Source organism: Paramisgurnus dabryanus, chromosome 20, assembly GCF_030506205.2.
Source record: "Paramisgurnus dabryanus chromosome 20, PD_genome_1.1, whole genome shotgun sequence".
Classification (NCBI taxonomy): domain Eukaryota; kingdom Metazoa; phylum Chordata; class Actinopteri; order Cypriniformes; family Cobitidae; genus Paramisgurnus; species Paramisgurnus dabryanus.
The window spans coordinates 4,261,807-4,275,883 of record NC_133356.1 but is presented as its reverse complement, the minus strand read 5'-3'; the positions used below and the strand labels follow the sequence as shown (position 1 = coordinate 4,275,883).

The 14,077-nt window shown below is 38.2% G+C and overlaps 1 pseudogene; it reads left to right on the top strand.

Moving 5' to 3' along the window:
- The first annotated feature begins 779 nt into the window (after positions 1-779).
- On the top strand, positions 780-3,558 carry LOC141281326 (uncharacterized; annotated as a pseudogene).
- The last annotated feature ends 10,519 nt before the right edge of the window (positions 3,559-14,077 follow it).

Here is a 14,077-nt window from a genome sequence, read left to right as displayed (position 1 = left end):
CAAGATGTATTTTCTTGATTAGCAAAATGACATAAGATAATAAGTCTAGTTTTTAGACAAAAACTATACAATTTAAGGGAATTTGTGCTTAAAACAAGCAAAAATATCTGCCAATGGGGTGAGAAAAATTAATTATGGGGCGGTTTCTCGGACAGGGATTAGACTACACTGTAAAAAAATTCCGTAGAAATTGCAGCTGGGTTGCCGGTAACTTACCGTAGATTTTAATTTATGTTTTTTACTGGCAACATTTTGTTCAAAGTTAAATGAACATTAAACATTTACAAGTCTTTGTCTTTACAGAGTAAAACTAAAAAAACAGCATCAAGCAAAACATTCTGGGAAACAAAATTTGAAGCAAAAAACAGAAAAAGGTTGATGATTTCTGGTTCCCAGAATGCTTTGCATGAGGCTGTTATTGTATAGTTTTATTCTGTAAAGATAAAGACTTGTTAATATTTAAAATTTATTCAACTTTGAACAAACTCTTGCCAGTAAATAACATAAATGTAAATCTACGGTAAATTACCAGCAACCCAGCTGCAATAACATTGAAATTTCTACGGAATTTTTTTACAGTGTAGTCCTAGACTAAAACATTTTTAAGAGCTGTCCAAACTGAAAACAACTTGAACTGACATATCTTAAAATACATCAGTGCCCTTTGTTTTGCCTCAAAATGCACACAGGTAATGTTTTTAGTAAGGCATGTTTGTTAAAACTAGTTATATTTCCTAATTAAATTAAGGCCTAGTCCCTGACAACTCCGCCATGGCCGGTCCCAAGCCCGGGTGAGAAAGGAGGAGGGTTGGGCGTGGGGCCAGCAACCCCACCCCGTAAAACCCCAAATGCTACAGAAACCAAAGCAACAGAAGAATCCAACCAGTGCTTTAATCTGGGAGATGCCTCTACAGGAGGACAAATGACGCAGATTGGTGAAAGCCGCACGGAAGCCAACCAGCTGACGAATCTCCTGACGATAAAAGCAACAACAAAGATCGGAACTTGGAACGTACGAACCATGCACGAAACTGGAAAAGCAGCTCAGGTGGCAAGTGAGATGAACAGATATAACATCCAAGTACTGGGAATCTGTGAGTGCAGATGGAATGGGTCTGGCATGACATCTCTTGCCAGTGGAGAGAAAATCCTATATTCTGGACATGCAGACGAGAACCATGACCACACAGAGGGAGTTGCTATCATGATGTCTCCAGTAGCAGCCAGAACCCTTATGGAATGGCAGCCAGTCTCCTCTAGAATCATGACAGCAAGGTTCAACTCCAAGGGAAGGAAAGTTACACTCATCCAATGCTACTCACCTACTAACGATGCTGACAAGGAAGCAAAAGAAAACTTCTACAATTCCCTCCAGACAGTAGTCAACGAGTTACCCAAGAGAGACATCAAGATATTGATGGGTGACCTGAATGCCAAGATAGGAAAAGACAACCTTGGAAAAGAGTTGATTATGGGAACTGATTTGACAGATTTGAAGCCTTGAACTTGGTGACAGAAGAAACACCATTGGAAGAACACTGGAGCTCCCTAAGAGACACATTGACAGACACGTGCCAAGAAGTGCTGGGCAAAAGAGAATGGACAACCAAGGAATGGCTCTCCAGTGACACATGGCAACTGATAAAGAGCAGAAAAGACATCAAACAGCAGATTAACAGCAACAAGAACGAAGAGGAAAAGAAAGTTCTTCGAGATAAATATACCCAAATAAACAAGAAAGTTAAGAAAAGTGCCAGAAAAGACAAGAGGCTCTTTTATGATGCGCTAGCAACGGAGGCAGAACAGGCAGCAGGAAAGAGGGACCTCAGTACTCTGTATAAGGTCACTAAGACTCTCTCGACTAAGAAGACAAATGTTGACAAACCGGTTAAAGACAGAGTAGGAAACCCCATCAGTAAAGAGAAAGACCAGAGGCAACGATGGGCTGATCACTTTAAAGAACTCTTAAATCAACCCCTGCCATCAGAAAGGCCAGACATCCCCCCTGCAGACTCACCACTCAAAGTCAACACCAACCCACCTACGAAAGCAGAAATCCTAAAAGCCTTGAAGATCTTGAAAAATGGGAAAGCAGCCGGCCCAGATGGAATTCCCCCAGAGGCGCTCAAGGCAGACCTTTCAACCACAGTCAACATGCTGCTGCCTCTACTGCAGAAGGTTTGGAGGGTAGGAAGAGTACCAGCAGACTGGAAAAAAGGACACATGGTAAAACTTCCCAAAAAAGGAGATCTAGGATCCTGCAATAATTGGCGAGGCATCATGCTACTTTCAGTACCGAGCAAAGTACTGACCCGCATTATTCTTGACCGGCTGAAAGACGCAGTGGAAGAAAAACTTAGGCCAGAACAAGCCGGCTTCAGGAAAGATAAGTCATGTACAGATCAGATAGCCACACTCCGAATCATTATCGAACAATCCTTGGAGTGGCAGTCACCATTGTACCTTAACTTCATTGACTTTCGTCAAGCGTTCGACAGTGTGGACAGGGAAACCATCTGGCAGCTCCTTAACCATTATGGAATCCCTCAAAGTTTCATCACACTGATCCAACAACTTTATGAAGGCGCCACGTGCCAAATTATCCATAACGGCAAATTGACAGAGGAATTTGAGGTGAGAACAGGAGTCCGGCAAGGATGCATGCTCTCCCCAATGATCTTTCTGTTAGTTGTCGACTGGGTGATGCATCAGACAACTAAAACAGGAAAAACCGGAATCCAGTGGTCCATTAATCAATCTCTTGAAGACTTGGACTTTGCAGATGACTTGTGCCTAATGTCACAGAAATGCCAACATATGCAACAGAAAACCGATAACCTAGTCCACGAAGCATCCAAGACTGGACTGCAGATCAACTTAGAAAAGACTGTTATCATGACACTGTTAAAAAAGCAGCAGAAGCCAATCACCCTTGGAGACAGCGAGCTAAAAGAAGTCACTTCTTTCACCTACCTGGGCAGCATGGTATCTGCAAGAGGAGGTTCTGATGAGGACATCAAAGCCAGAATTGGGAAAGCTAGATACGCCTTTATTACCTTGAGACCAGTCTGGAGGTCAACATCCCTATCTGTCCGTACCAAAATACGAATTTTCAACAGCAGCGTTAAATCTGTCCTCCTTTATGGCTCAGAGACCTGGAGAGTCACCAACACCCTAACCAACAAACTCCAAGTATTTGTCAATGGCTGCCTGCGCAGCTTATTGAAGATTAGGTGGACAGACAAACTAACAAATACTGATTTGTGGCAGCGGACAAACCAAGATCCCATCAAGCAGCAGATTGCCAGGCGTAAATGGCGATGGATAGGACACACCCTGCGGAAGCCCCCACAGGACATCACCCGGCAGGCTTTGCAGTGGAATCCTCAGGGAAAGAGACGGGTCGGTCGCCCTAAGACCACCTGGAGACGATCCTGCGAAGAGGAAATGAAGGAGTGCAACCTGTCGTGGGGTGAACTGAAAAAGGCTGTCCAGAATAGACTGCGTTGGAGAGCTGTTGTTGAGGCCCTTTGTTCCACAGGGAATCCAAGGAGATAAGCAAGCCCTGATTAAGCTAATCCCTGTCCGGGAAACTGCCACTAAGGGATGGTTTCCCGGACAGGGATTAGCTTAAGCCAGGACTAGGCCTTAGTTTTAATAGGAAATATAGCTAGTTTTAACAAATATGCCTTACTAAAAACATTACCTGTGTGCATTTTGAGGCAAAACAAAGGGCACTGATGTGTTTTTAGATATGTCAGTGCAAGTTGTTTTCAGTTTGGACAGCTCTTACATTTATTTTAGTCTAGGACTAGTCTAATCCCTGTCCGGGAAACTGCCCCTAAGTGTTTAAGAAAAAAGACGTCTTATTTTTAGATTTTTTTTCTCACTCCATTGGCAGATATTTTTGCTTGTTTTAATCACAAATTCACTTAAATTGTATATTTTTTGTCTAAAAACTATTTTCTTAGGTAATTTTGCTCATCAGGAAAATTTTGCTCATCTTGATTTAAGAATTTTTTGATATTTCTACTGAAAACAAGACAAAAATACTAAGTAAGAAAGTCATTTTTGCAGTGTAAGTCGCACAGGTATTGTTTGATTTTTCAGAACATTTTAACCAAATGCTTTCAAAAAGTGGTGGGGACAAAATCAGCCATTTCAAAAAGTGGTGGGGACATGTCCCCAGCGTCCCCAGTGTAAATGACACCTATGGTTGTCTACAAATCGGAAGGTTGGTGGTTCAAACCCCAGCTCCACCTGACCAAGTGTTGAGGTATCTTTGAGCGAGACATCTACACCCCAACTGCTCCCAATGAGCTGGATGGCTCTCGCATGGCTGACAGTGTATGAATAGGTGAATGTTTCACAACTTGTAAATGTCATGAACTGAGGGTGCATGAAATAATTTGTCACAGAGCCACCTATTTCATCAGCATTTTTTTGAAAGCCCTTGTAAACTTTTCAGTGCCCCCTAGTGGTTAAGAGTTTTGAGGCTTTATCTCCAGATCGCTTTATTGTGTGTACACCATATTTGGTGGGTGTCATCACAATTATGACCTGAGGCACCATCTATTGTTTTGGTGCAGTGCCCCCAGTGGTCAAGTCATTTGAGGCTATATCTCAACATTGCTTAAAGGGACCATTTAACATGTCCGCCCAAAAAAAAATCAATTCATACTCCACACGCCAAACAGACGGGGGCAGTATACCTCCAGAAAAGTGAGTTGGTCTATTTTAATTTAGCAGCTGCAAATTCAGCAGCATATATCAAGTTTGATTTACATTAGCAACTAAGTTATCATTAGTCACAAAAAAAACATTCTGTCTCATTAAAATTGCAATGTTTTCCGCTACGTTTCGTGCGTCCATTTGGTGTTCATTATAATCGAAGACATTTCAAGCTTCTTAGCTAATGTTACATTTTAGCATCAGCTTGGTAGATAACGGGTGAAAACCGGATCGGATCCGTGGGTAGAGCCTACTATTAAACGTTAACAGCTAAGGATGCGCAATAATTTGCATGCGATAGTCATTGCGCTTCTCGTCAGTGAAGCCGGTTTATTGATTAAAAGTGAATCGCCATCAGCTGCTTTCAGATGGAGCCACATGTACTGCACAAAGCCGTAGTTCATGTACAAGCTGAGCATATGTTATGGCAATGCCTATTATAAGTGAACTTCTAGCGAAATACTAACAGCATCTTACTTACCAATCGAAAAGAAAAGTTGTCATTTCGGAGTCGAACCTCATTTCTTTCATGTTCATTAGTTGTCTCCAGCGATGAAAAGCAGTGCCAGTATTTACTCTGGTTCGGTTACTTTATTTATCATATTTTATTTGTGATTCCGAGCGCGTTGTTCCCTGCAGCAAATGTTTGTGGTAGTGGTAAATGTCTCTTGCTTTAGCCATTCTTCCGCTCTCTTCCCTGAACTGAAATACGTCCGAAACCCCTATTGCAAGGCAGGAAGGCATCAAGTCATGTCCGAATCCATGGCTGTCCGAATTGCATTTCTCTGAGCTGCATTCATAAATCTTAAATCAACAAGTCAGCTGCCTTAATTTTCGGACGCAGCGGTACTAGTAGAGGGCTGTACTCCCACTTATTCGTGTATTGCAGTTTGGCTGGCGGTTATGTGCGTGGCCCGCATACCGCCTCCCATGGTCGAAACTGGTATTACAACACCAGTCGGGCTGTAGCTAGTAATTTAGCATGCTAATTCAGATTGATATTTCTGCAGCACTATACCTTGTCATTTTTTTAATGACATCTTTGCCCTTATTTCTTCTCATTCTTTTGATGCGTGTAACTAATTTTTAAAAATCTTTTACCTCAATTATTACAAATGGCACCTTTAATCATATGTATATAAAATTTGGTGGGTGTCATCACAATCATGACCCGCGGCACCATCTATTGTTTCAGTGCAGCACCACCAAGATAAAGAAGATTTGAAAAATTGCAATTATTGCCTTAATCTACTGAAAACTTAGATTTAAAATCAAGACAGTCATTATTGATACTTCATTCTGTGCCCTTTTTGGCTTGACCCCGGCATCGCTGCTTTGCAGCTATATTATTGCTTTTAAATTTTCAATACACCGTGGTCAAATTCACTACCCTTTCATCAATTTGTTTTGCATAAATCTGTTAATAAATCTTAGTTCTTGTCAAAACTGGATTTTAACTCTTTAATTGCCAAGTTCATAAATTATGTCACACACCCAAAATGGCAGATTTTCAATATAAAAAGTGATTGTGGACTGGATTTTTTTAACCCTTTATCAAAGTCTTGTGCATGTCGAAGATTAGTAATAACATTGGCTTTGATGCATTGTTAGCTTTTGTGTCAGATTTGATTTTTTTCTCCCTATTTTACTGTTTCCCCCCTTCCATTATAAGAACATTTTTTGATTGCAAAGCCATGACATCATCATGCATTGATTGTTGGTGGTTTTCTCTGTTGGGAAGAGGTAAAATTAGTAATATTACTGTTGATTACCAGGTGGCACCATTAAAGTGGAAATCAGACATTTCCCACGTTTAAGTGCTATAATTGGGTTCCCAGAGCTTCTATCAACCGAGAAAATGTGAAAAAGATCAACCCAGCAACTTAGTTTTGGTAAACCATTCTCTGCAAGCACATGAAAAAAATAGTTCATTGAAATTTGGCTCCTCTTGTGATGTCAGAAGGGGATAATACCGTCCCTTAATCTGCACTATCCAACCACGGCACTGCCATTAAGTGCAGAGATCAGCTCATTTGCATTTTAAAGGACACACACACAAAAACGGCACATTTTTGCACACACCTACAAAGTGGCAATTTTAGCATGTTACAATAAAAAATCTGTATGGTATTTTGAACTAGAACTTCACATACATTCTCTGGGGACACCAAAGATTTATTTTACATGCTAAAAAAGTCCCCATTTAACCATTTAGATAGGTATGTGCAAAAACCAAACTCAGTTTCTGTCTTGTATATGGAATTATATGGAGTATAACAGCATATTATTGTGTGTGTGTGTGTGTGTGTGTGTGTGTGTGTGTGTGTGTGTGTGTGTGTGTGTGTGCTACTAATCTTTGACATGCCCAAGACTGTGATAAAAGGTAAAAAATTCCCAAAATCAGTGACATCATTTATAAACTTGGCAATTAAAGAGGAAAAAATCTGGAATCTTGTAAACATTTAATAGTTTTGGTCAGGACTGAAGTTGATTATGCAATGTTTTTTTCTGATACATTTTTACAGCACTTTAATTTAGTGAATGTTTTCATCCTAAACATAATAAGAAGGTAGTGAATTTGAACAATGCACAATGGTTCACTTTTTTCAGAATACAAAACTTAAAGCATGCACAAATAAAATATCAAATTATCTGTATGTATGTCATGTACACTACATGTCAATAGTTTCTGATTAATGTTCATATGAAAATGTTATTTAATGCATGAGTCCTTGATCTCTATTTGGCTTCCTACTACTATTTGACATTCTCATTCCTGTCATTCATTTGTTTTCTTTCCTCCCAGCGCAACATCAAAGACTGAACCTTTTCATAATTACACTGGGTTCTGTAACAGAGCACCATTAAGATGCAGAAGACGTCTTGACATTAGGATGGTAATCCATACCGAGCTTCTGTCAGATTCAGTCCCCTCCGAAAGCACTGTGGAAATGATTTTCCTGCTCAGCCTGTTGAGATTCTGCTGACTTCCGAACTGTCGGAAAGCATAATAATGAGGAATTTGCATGGGCCCGTAGGGTGACCTGTCCTTTCTGCACTAACAAAGAAGAAATATTCTGACTGAGGTTGCTCATACCATGTACAGTATATGCAGCATTTTATTCAACTGTACTTTCTTGTCACTTTAATTTATTTAATTCAGACAGTATATAATTCAAAACAACTCTTCAATCTGCAGTCCAAATGTTTTAATCAGTATATGTGTACCCTGGGATGAAACCCATGATCTTTGCTTTGCTACCGTACAGTGCTTCACTTGAGCTACAGGATCAGCATAATGAAGCTTCACTATACTAAAACAGTCAATTCTTTTGATCTTTTGAAAATTAAAATCCATGAAAATTCATAAATACCCCTGTGGTGTTTTCAGATCCACACGAATTCTCTAGATAAAACTTTATAAGCTGAAGAGGGTGGTGTACACAGACATAAATACAAACTGGAAAAATATCAGGCAGAAGTGAACTTAATCAAGATTTAGAGTAAAATAGCATTACAGCTGAAACCAAAACAAGCCCATGCAGCATTCGGGTGAAAAGGTGCACTTTTATCGGAGAGAAACAGCCATCAGTCCTCAAAAGCTGAATCTCTCTCCAGACTGCAGCCAGGCAGAGGATTTACTACAGTATGGACTTGGGCTTAAAGAGGGATTTTTGAAAAAGAAAGTGCTTAAACTGCTAAGCAGATGTGCAGCACAACTCTCAGTCAGTTCTTGTAAAGACTGTAGGCTACACAAGATAAAAAATATATTTTTTATATTTCTTTTATATGCTTCTGGATGGTAGCGTATTGCATCATGGGTTCCAACCACTGATCTTTTTTTTTTTTTTTTTATTATTATTATTTGCAAGATTTTTTTTTTTTTTTTTTTTTACCACTGATCTATATAAATGACTGGATTGCGCATGACGTCACACTTGTGAAGCCACCGCGCCGCCATGTTGGTATACCCAAACGTTCTATTTAATCAATGGACGTTATCAGATTTTAATGATAAAACATCACTTTACTCGTCTTCGTTTTTATATCTGAAGTTACCCTGTACATTATTACAACACAAACGTCCAAAGCATGTAAATAGTTATTTACTGAAAGTTGTACATTTTGCGTTTTAAACAGTTATTAAACATTCATCTTTGTTACAGTATCAGATCAGCAGACAGACCGCAGCATATTTAGTATTAATGACAAACGTGCTCATTCTGAAATCTAAATAAATAATCATGCTTTGTACAGTATGTGCATGCAATAATTTGCTTGTTTTGTAATTATGTTATCTTAACTTACAAGTTACCTAAACTTATTTAGAGATATAACGCTGACCGTCACAGTGTAGCTGAATGTCAAAAAAAACTTTATTTATACCCGTGTCATTAACAAATGCAGCAGACACACCTTAACGGTTTTTTATAAATCCATTATCCTGCCCGATTAAAACATAAACATTGCAAATAACACCAGAATTAACAAATAATTAACGTACACATATCCTAAAAATTAACCTTGTGTAACTGATACGCTGTAAAGGGGGTAAATTTTGATCATGATTTTGAATGGAAGTCATGACGCTCTCTGTCGGTTTGGTATACCAAGATGGCGGCTCGAACTCTGCGCTGGTTTCACCCATAGATATGTATATAAAGGCTAGATGGCTCAAGGCGGAGTCAGCTGTGTCGTCACTTGGCGGCCATCTTAGGTCAGTGCTGCCATAGTGCTGCTCCCTGCTGCTGTGGACGGAAGGTGAGTGACATACGCCAACTAAAATGCTCGTAACTTGCTGAATTCTTGACGGATTTACAAACGGTTTGGTTTTTTACAAACGTTATTAACGTGGCTATAATTCTGGATGCTTTAACATGTTTCATGAATTTTTTATTTATTTTTAGTATACGTATTCAGTGTCATAGGTACATCTTTGACGTTTATAACAAACCAATCCGTTTGAAAATCGGTAAAAAATTAAGCAAGTTATGGTCATTTAAAAGTACCTGCATCATTAAAACTCAATGCTACGAGTGAGCGAGCGCCCTGTCCTAAGATGGCCGCCAAGCTGCGGACGTTCCACTCAATTGGCCATCAGCGCGGACGAGCCATCTAGCCTTTATATACATATCTATGGTTTCACCTCACGCAGTTACGTCAAGCGTTCTATGCGCAATCCAGTCATTTATATAGATCAGTGGTTCCAACCCCAGAAACACACATACATCATACGTTCTGATAATTTTTTTTTACCTTGTTATGCATTGTAAGTTGCTTAACAATAACATTCATTTATAAAGCACATTGCATAGCATTTCATATAAATACATTTTATTCTGTATTTTTTTTCTGGTTGTATGGAAGTGACCCTGTGAATCAAAGCTATAGTTACTAGCATGCATACACTGTACAGAAATGAATCTTATGTACACCTTATTCACATACATGATGGCAATAACACTGGAGATGTACAATCACTTTTCTGCCCAAATGCTGTAAAGATGGAATATTGCAAATGTCATTCTGTAGATGTCACAAAGATATGGAGCAAGGATTGTTTGCAGCAGGATGTCTGGAAGGAATGAGATATTTATAGATATTACAAGCTGATCTGTAATGATATAAACATGGGTGGCACTGGATGGCTGGGGTCATTCACGTTTTTCCTTTTTTGTAGAAAACTTAACTTTTTTGATAAAAGATACTCTTTAAATGTTCTGTTTTCTCACGAGTCTTATGAGTGCTATTTGGAAATACAGGCCTTATAAATTTAAAATCTGATTGACAGGCGATTAATTTAAAACCAACCCATACGACTTGCTTTATTACATGTTAAAAAATCCTTTTGAAATCAATCGCAAAGGTGAAATGCACCTAAAAATAGATGCTATAAAGGCCACAGAAGAACCATTTTAGTTCCTTAAGAACCATTTATTTCACACGTTTTATAATCTAAAGAACCTTTTTTTCAGTACAAAGAACCTTTTGTGAAACCTTTTTCGGATATTAAAGATTTTTGACGGAATCATTCAGGGTCTTCTATGGCTTTTTGAAGCACTTTTATTTTTTAAAGGGGCAATAAGTAGGATTTTAAGTGTTTTATTAATCAAAATCAATGTCTTTATTCATAAATATGTCCTCGTTGGTGTCAAATGACCTCTGCCAGTGATCTGACTTTTCTTTGTAAGCTTAGAATTTCTCCTCTTTACTTACATTGAAGTCCAAGGAGGCATCCATATCGTTCCGCGTATTGATAAACTATAATAGCAGAGAGGGACAAAAAGCACTAGCCTACCAACGCGTTTCCACAACGCGTTTTCATTCAGAACACATGAACCAGCTGCAACGGGCAAGGAGATCAGCGATTACATAACGGCTACCGTAGTTGCAACACGCATTTGGAAAGGGGAGGAGCTAGTAAGCACTGTTCGTTTGAATGCAAAATACAATTCCACCACTAGATGTAGATCCTACTGATTGCCCCTTTAAGAACGTGATTAGATTCATTTATATGTGATCTGTTGTGTGTTGTATTTCACAAATCAAGCAGGATGTAGGATGCATATTTAATTCTGCGGTTTTACCTTGATGCATTTGTTAATTCTGTTTGTTATTGGCCCTGAGACATCAAATGACCTTCAGAAACAACAACAACAACAACATGAAAGTTGGGTTGAAAGGTGATGTACACCTTTAAATTAAAATAACTCTGGATTTTTTTATCTAGAAGCCTTATCTTGGTCTTATTTTAAAGAAGACACTTTAAAGTTTTCACAAGTGTCTGGAGGTCAAAATATTAAATACAAAATAGTTATAACAGTGTATTTTTATTGTAATAAATAAAATAATGCAATACAATATATACATTTTATAAATAAAATTATCAAAGAAATTGAGGTTTGTGTCACACTTTAAGTGGTTTTGCCAACACTGCCACTAGGTGTCAACGGTTTGCTACATGCTCTTGTCACAAACTAATAAATTACTGTTACGGCATTATTATTTCTGCTAAAAGATTTTGAAATATGAAAAGTACAGTCTTAGACATTTCCAACGATACAGTATATAGTTTGTTGTGATAGATTAAAATTTACATGCAAAATATTAAAGTAAACTCAGCAACACTAAAGAGTTTTTGCTCCCCCTATAGGTTGGAAGCGTAATTGTCCATTACCACTATCGTAAATAATTTAGCCTACTGCAGCAAAGCTGGCTGTGATTGGATTGTAGGTCTGCCGTAAAGCAAGTTTTTGTAGTTTTCACTCAAACTACAGGACCGCGACCCGACGGTTGGAAACTTCTGTAGTGCGATTTTGGCCAATAGAGGGCTGCAAAGCGAATGTGAAAGTGCCGTTCACCCTGTTTTGAGTGGATGAACGACTGAAACCTTTTTGGAAACGTTATTTTAAGGTAAAAAAAACTCTGGAGTGTTGATTTAAGCGATTAAGGCTAAAAAACATAATATCAAAATGCAAGACTGAAATACTGGATGATTGGGTGAATTGAAAGGATAATGTTATGTATAAAGTGTGACAGCTGGCTGATCTGCGTATATACACAGGAAGTTTTGTATTTCAGCCTTTTAAATAGGATGATGTGACAAAACATCATTCATACCCAAAATACAGAATTCACTTTCTTCAGTTGCTATGGGGACATGCAGTTTTATTATAGCAGTCACTCTTTAAAAATAAAATTGGCAAACTTTTTTGTAAATAAAAGATCAAACAAAAACTTTTTTTAATTAAAGCATTTGAAACGTATGAGACATTTATTTGGTGCTTGTTTATATAAAATAGCACAGTCACTTGTTCACCTGTGGCATTCTCATGCAAATGAAGTTTGGTGGTATTAAGTGAATTATTTGTTACGGTCGCTATATTTAGAATGTGACCCATTTTCCATCTTCACAGCATAACAGTGGAACTTATTTATTGCAGAAAGAGTCAAATAAGTCTGAAATAAAAATGAAAAGGGAATTTGTGTTCTCCAGGGTCCTGCTTGTGAAGAAATCTTGAGTTAATATATGCACATAATAAGCACAGAATAAAGCAGAAGAAAGTCATGATTTGAATTTGATTTCTTTTCTGTTGTCATCCAGTATACATCAATGCTTTACCACAGTGTAATCCAAGAAGAGCTAAATAAGTCTTGATGAGGTCATGGATGCCCTTCACTTAAAATATTGTTGCATGAGCTTGTAAATAATGGCAAACATGGATTGGATCTGATTATTTCTCATTGCTCTACATCTTTATACTGTCCCAGTGACAGCTTTATTTCTGAAAGTGTTGAAGCTCAATTTGTGTCTCAGGATCGAGTACCATCTTTAGGAACAAGCCAAACTTACCATCATAGTTATCAAGACCGGATGACAGGTGAAGAGAGAGAATCTACACTTAGTCAATGTCATGCAGAGGGTAACTACGAGAAACCCAGGGATAAGAGCAGAGATTTGCTTTGAACAGCTCTTTCTTGCCCCTCATTTAATGAATCCTCCTGATTCTGTCCACAACTCCACAGCATGAGCAGTGAAATTATAGAGAAAGAAAACATGGGCGAGCATTTTTCTTGCAGTACACAGACGCAGAGAGTGATGAGCAGTTTGATGTTTACTCGCAGACAGGCTGTCATTTCATGCTCAAGGTGAGATGAAAAACAAAAAAAATCAAGATAATAGGAAATCATTATCAGGTCATCTGAGGTCTGCTGCATTGCACTTTTTATGTGATAAAGATAGATCAATAAGGAACTGAATATACGATGGCCGCAAAAAATATTTATCTTCAAGTTCACAGGCATCCCAGCAGAGTAACCACAGATGTTGTGTTGTTCATCATCACATTAGCTATAGACAGCAACTGATAGGTTTAGCCAGAAGGTATGAACTTTATGCTGTTACTTGGTTTGATATTTGTGTTATATATTACAAAGTTCATTAAGTGTGATTCCTTTGGTAAATGCTCAGTTTTATTTACTATTTATTTATCTATCAGAAGTCCATGCTCCTTTTAAGGGGTCCTTGGCCTGAAAAAAGAAGTTGTTTGCCCTAGATTACAGCAGAAGATTATCTAATGCTAACATGATGTGTTAAAAACAACACATAAGTGTTAATTCTGAATCCACCCATCTCTGTGTTATTATTGAAACAAAACATTTTGTGTTACTTTTAACACAACTTATATTTTTACACAAAATGACACATAAAGTGTTAAAAGCTTAATGCACAAAGATGTGTAAAAAATTAACACATCCTTTCTAAGAGTGTGGACAATTTTTATTTGGTTGCCATGGAGACGTGGATGTGGGTAAAAGAAAAGCAGGAAACTTAGGGCTTTTATTA